Consider the following 6,219-nt stretch of genomic DNA (forward strand, 5'->3'; position numbering starts at 1 on the left):
ATCATATTATCTTTATTACTCATGAATTCAGTTATTAATTATGTCGAATGAATGTGGTGCCGTTGCCATATATTTTGCTATCTGCTACATTATTGGTTGTGCTTTAAAGTCAAAAGTAAACCACGTTTCTGATAAACAACTAATTTGTCAACTTAAACTGAACCAAAATTATGGATACTTACGCGTTGTGCAAGCTATGTATCCATAAAATTCTATGTTATTAAACTAAAATGCTGAGAAAGTGCAAAAACTGAGCTTCCCATCATCCATATTTTTGCATCGCCGCTACAACTTTCTCTTTTGTGCTTCATCTAGAGAACCTAATGCTTAGACGTCGAAGTATTTGGCCGAAAGAGATGAATGAGTTGAAGGAATAGATTAAGGAGTTGCTAGGAAAGTGGTTCGGCAGGCCGAGTGTATTACCTTGGGGTGCGCTAGTGTTATTTGTGAAGAAGAAAGTTGACACTATGCGGATGTGCATTGATTATCGCCAGTTGAAGAAAGTCACCACTAAAAACAAGTACCCATTNAAATACCACCATACCGACGTAATAATAAGTCTGCTCTGGTCTCAAAACCACGAATAGTAACCAAACATGACCGATAAACGACGGTCCACAACAAGGGAATCTCCCACAGGAGTAGAAACATAAACGGGGGCACTCAAAGAATCCCGAGGCACACCCAAATGCGGAGCAAAGTAAGAAGACATATAAGAGTAAGTAGAGCCCGGATCGAATAGAACCGATGCCTCTCTGTGACAAACCAGAATAATACCTGTAATGACGGAGTCGGAGGCAACAGCCTCAGTACGAGCAGGAATAGCATAATATCTGGCCCGGCCCCTCTCTCGAGGGCGACCTCTATCTCCCCGACCTCCGCCCCTAGCCGGCTGAGCAGGTGGGGTAGCCGCTGGAGCTGTGATCATGGCCTGAGAACTCTGAGGAGTACGCTGTGGCTGAGCAGCCTGTGAAGACGCACCCCTACCAAGTCTGGGGCAGTCCCTAACCATGTGGCGTGTATCACCACACTCAAATCAAGCTCTGGGAGGACGCGGTGGCTGTGACTGGCTGAGACTAGGCCTGCTGGGCTGACCTCTGGAAGCACCTCGCGCAGGAGGCGCGCTAGAAACTGGAGGTGCATAGTAAGGCTCCTGTGGTATAGGCGGAGCTGGAGTACTGCCGGCTGCTGGAAGAGCTGAATGAACAGGGCGACCCGAATAACCTCTGCCATAACGACCTGCTGATGGGGTACGGGCACCATAGTAGTGACCCGACTCTCGAGACCTCTTGGCCTCCCTCTCTCCTCGCTCCCTGGCGAGCATACCCTCAATCCTCCTAGCAATGCTCACTACCTGCTGATAAGGAATTTCCATCTCCAACTCTCGAGCCATGCTAGACCTGATGGGCGGAATAAGGCCCTCAATGAACCTGCAAACTCTCTCTCGAACAGTAGCAACCAAAGCCGGTGCGTGCCTGGCCAACCTGGTATAACGGATGACATACTCTGAAACTGTCATAGCACCCTGGCGCAAGTGCTCAAACTCTGCGCGCCATGAATCTCTGAGGCTCTGGGGAACAAACTCTCTCATAAACATGTCCGAGAACTGGTTCCAAGTCAGTGAAGCAGCCTCGACTGGACTGTCTAACTCATAAGTACGCCACCAATCATAGGCGGCTCCTCGAAGCTGAAAAGCAATGAAAGAGACCCCGCTGGACTCCACTACAATTTACATGTAATTTCTACCATAAATTCGAATATTTAGGCCAAGGAACTTACCTCCAAGTGATTCTCAGTCAAAACCCTCGAATTTCCTTGTTCAAAGCTCTTAAGAACGTCAACAATGGAGGAAAAATATGAAAGGGTCGCGGCTGAAATATTATTTTAAAACCCTTCTGTCGCCCAGCGATTTTCGCTTCTGCGGTCCCGCTTTCGCTTATGCGGGACCGCTTCTGCGGCCACATTTCCGCTTAAGCGGTTTTCACTTAGATGCCCGGACTTCGCTTATGCGACGCGAAGTCCGCTTCTGCGGTTCCTTCAAACCCGCTTCTGCGGCACATTGTCCGCTTATGCGGACCCGCTGGTGCGAGCCACCTTCCGCATCTGCGGAAATTTCCCTAGCCGGCCACGACCGCTTCTGCGACCACGTACCCGCTTCTGCTGTACCGCTTCTGCGGTCCATTTCCGCAGAAGCGGAAACACCAGATGACAGAAAATCTGACCTGCAATTACACCTCAAAACTCTCGTTTAACCACCCGAATTCACCCCGAGGCCCTCGGAACCTCAACCAAATGCACAGATATGTTCTATTACTTCATTCAAACTTGCTCGTAACATAAAAACACTATCATAAACACCAAAATCATCGAATTACCACGGATTCAAGCCTAAGTTAAACTAAAACTTCCGAAACTTGCATTTGATCTAAAACCCGACCTAAACACCTCCGAATGATCTGAAACTTTGCACGCATATTTAAAATCACCTAACGGAGCTACTGCAACTCTCGGAATTCCATTCCGACCCTCGGATCAAAATCTCACCTACCATCCGGAATTCGCCAAAATCCAACCTTAGCCAATTCAAGCCTAATTCTACAACGGACCTCCAAATTCAATTCTGATTGCGCTCCTAAGTCACAAATCATCCCCCGAAACTAGTCGAATCATCAAAAATCCATTCCGAGCCTTCTAACTCATAAGTCAACATTCGGTTGACTTTTCCAAACTAAGCTTATCCTAAAGAGACTTATTGTCTCATTTCCAACCGAACTCTATCCGAATTACTTCAAATTCTCCAAACACATATATTGAAACATATAGAAGCATAAAACGGGGAAAACGGGGCGGTAACTCCCGTAACGACGGGTCGGGTCGTTACAGATAACAGCTCTACAACTAGAATAAGGAAGAAGAGTCTTCGGTCTGCGGACGCTGCAGATATACCTCGAAGTCTCCGTGAATCTCATCGCCTCAAGGATAGTGCGCCTGAGAAGAGGTACCTAGATCTGCACATGAAAAACATGCGCAGGAAGGGCATGAGTACACCACAACGGTACTCAGTAAGTGCCAAGCCTAACCTCGGTTGGGTAGTGACGAGGAAGGTCAGGGCCCTACTGAGGCAAAATATAATAATGATAATTAACAGTATGAAAATCTGACAGAAATAATGAGTACAGCAGCGAACTAAGGTAGGTCAACGAGGCAATAACAACTACAAAAGAATAGAGTAAACACAGAATAAATACAGTTCAATATCAATGATAACAATGAGGGTCTTCCAGGATACCGTCCTGTAGCCCTTTTCTCAACTGTCCAGTGGATCTCCCGGGATACCGTCCCGTAGTCCACCATATGTGTATATCTGAAGGATCTCCCGGGATACCGTCCCGTAGTCCAACTATCAATGTGCAGGGGGATCTATCGAGAATCTAACCCGCAGTCCCAAAGTAATGTACAGGGGGATCAATCGGGAATCGAACCAGCAGTCCCAAAGTAAACAAACAAGGAGGGGGAGCTACCGGAATCCCACATCCGTAGTCCCAATGTAAATGCGCAACCACAACCAGAAGATATTCAAAAATGGAGTATCAAAAACAAACATCAGGTAGTACTAGCCTAGCATGCTTTACGTAGTACAGTCAAGGCAACTTAAACAATTAGGCAAGTTAAATCAACTAAGCATGCTTTTCTAATCTAGCACAAGTTATAATTTCAAGTAGAATAAAGCAAATATGAAAGGAACTCAATCTCAATATCTTAAGGAAGCCGGATTTTCAACAATTGGCTCAAGTACGCGCCCGTCACCTCGCGAACAAGGCACTCAAATCAACAAATAACAAATCCTAAGGGGAAAGGTCCCCCACACATGGTTAGACAAGCCACTTACCTCGAATCGGCACCAAAATCAACTCGAAATCACACTTTTGCCACGAGTATCCGACTCCAAATGGTCCAAATCTATTCAATTCAATTACATATCGTAAGTAATATTGCAAACAACCGATTCCACTATTAAATTTACAGCTAGGGCGCAAAAATAGGTAAAATGACCAAAATGCCCCTCTAGCCAATGTCTCGGAATCGAATAATTTTCACATTTTCAGAACCCTCGTACTCTCACGAGTCTAACCATATAAAAATCTCCCAAATCGGAGGTCAATTGCCCACTCAAAACTCAATAATTAGGTCTATGAAGTTTCTTCCAATTTTTGATCCTAAATTCGAATTCCAATGGTGTATTTAACTATAAAATGATAAAATGTAACGAGAAGGGATCAAAGAAACGTTACCCAGTGATCTTCACTTCAAATCCCACTCGAAATCGCCTTAAACCGAGCTCTCAATTGATTTTTGCAACCTATGAACTCAAACCCTCGACATCTCTATTTCTGACCAGGGGTTTCCGCTTCTACGGACAAGGGACCGCTTCTGCGGACCACGAGCTGCTTCAGCGGTTCTTCATTAAAGTCAAGATTTCCACTTCTGCGGCCCCTTCACCGCACCTGCGGTTGCCGCTTATGCGGATTCATTACCGCTTCTGCGGTTTCAAACAAAATCCCAAGGACCGCATCTGCGACTACCATCTCGCAGGTGCGTAACCGCTTCTGCGGTTAAACTTCCGCACCTGCGGAAACTGAAGAAGCACTCGAATTTCGCTCCTGCGGTGGACCAGCCGCTTCTGCGCTTTCCAAGCCGCAGAAGCGGAAATACCAGATGACAGAACCTTTAGCAATTCATTCAACTTCAAAATTTTTCCGTCAACCACCCGAAATCATCCCGAGGCCCCCGGGACCTCAACCAAAAGCACCAATACCACCTAATACCTATTCGAACTTGTACCAATCCTTAAAACACCTAAAACAACGCAGGAAACCCGAATTAATCAAAGATTAAAGTCTAAGAACCTTAAATTCCAACCAAACACGCTTTCGATCAAAAACCTAACCAAACCTCGTCCAAATGACCTGAAATTTTTCACACACATCCCAAATGACATGAAGGAACTACTATAACTTCCGGAATTCCAATCCGACCCTCGGATCAAAAACTCACTATCGGACTGGAAACTTCAAAAATACAAACTCCGGCATTTCAAGCCTAAATGAGCTACGGACTTCCAAAATACATTTCAAACACGCTCCCAACCCCGAAATCACCTAACGGAGCTAACGGAACCATCGGATTTCCATTCCGAGGTCGTCTTCACACTGTTCCGACTACGGACCATTTTTCAATACTTAAGCTCTCGTTTAAGGACTAAGTGTCCCAAAACTCTCCGAAACTCAACACCAAACATCCCGGCAGACCAAAATAGCAGAAACAAACTTAGGGGAAACAGTTAATGGGGGATTGGGGCGTAATTTCCAAAAACGACCGGCCGGATCGTTACAACTGGTGGCGGCGACAGTGGTAGCGGCGACATTGGTAGCGGTGGTAGCAGCTCCGGCGACAGTGGCAAGGGGTGGGGGGATTGATTTGTGTAAGGGAATATGTGGAGAGAGAGTTTGAAAAATTTGATTGTAAGAAAATAACATTTTGGTAGGGCAACCCGATTTTGACTCTGGATTAAAACATAGCTACCAACTTTGGTCGCTATTCTTGGTAGCAAATAGGTATTGATTAATTTGACCAACATAGCGACCAAACTTGGTCACCATTTTTTGACCGTTTGACCAAAATGGCGACCAAAGTTGGTCGCCATATATAAAGCAAACATAAATTATTTTAAGTTTAATTTAAAAATAAATTTAGGATTTTAATTCATGTTAAACTAAGTGTATATACTAAGTGTATAGTATGTATATATATATATATATATATGTATATACACACACACACACTCTTATATATATATATATATATATATATATATATATATATATATATATATATATATATATATATATATATACACACACACACATACACACACACTTATATATATGTATATATACTGTGCATAGTGTATACTATATATATATATACTAAGTGTATAGTATATATATGTAGATATAGTGTATTCGATATAATATTACCTAATACGCTTATACTTAGTGCATAGTACAGCGTAAGTATATATATTACATACATATAAGCCATATTCAATATAATATTACATAATACACTTATACTTAGTGCATAGTACAGCGTAAGTATATATATTACATATATATAAGCCATATTCGATATAATATTACCTAATACGCTTATACTTAG

Source organism: Nicotiana attenuata, unplaced genomic scaffold, assembly GCF_001879085.1.
Source record: "Nicotiana attenuata strain UT unplaced genomic scaffold, NIATTr2, whole genome shotgun sequence".
In the NCBI taxonomy this organism is placed as follows: Eukaryota; Viridiplantae; Streptophyta; class Magnoliopsida; order Solanales; family Solanaceae; genus Nicotiana; species Nicotiana attenuata.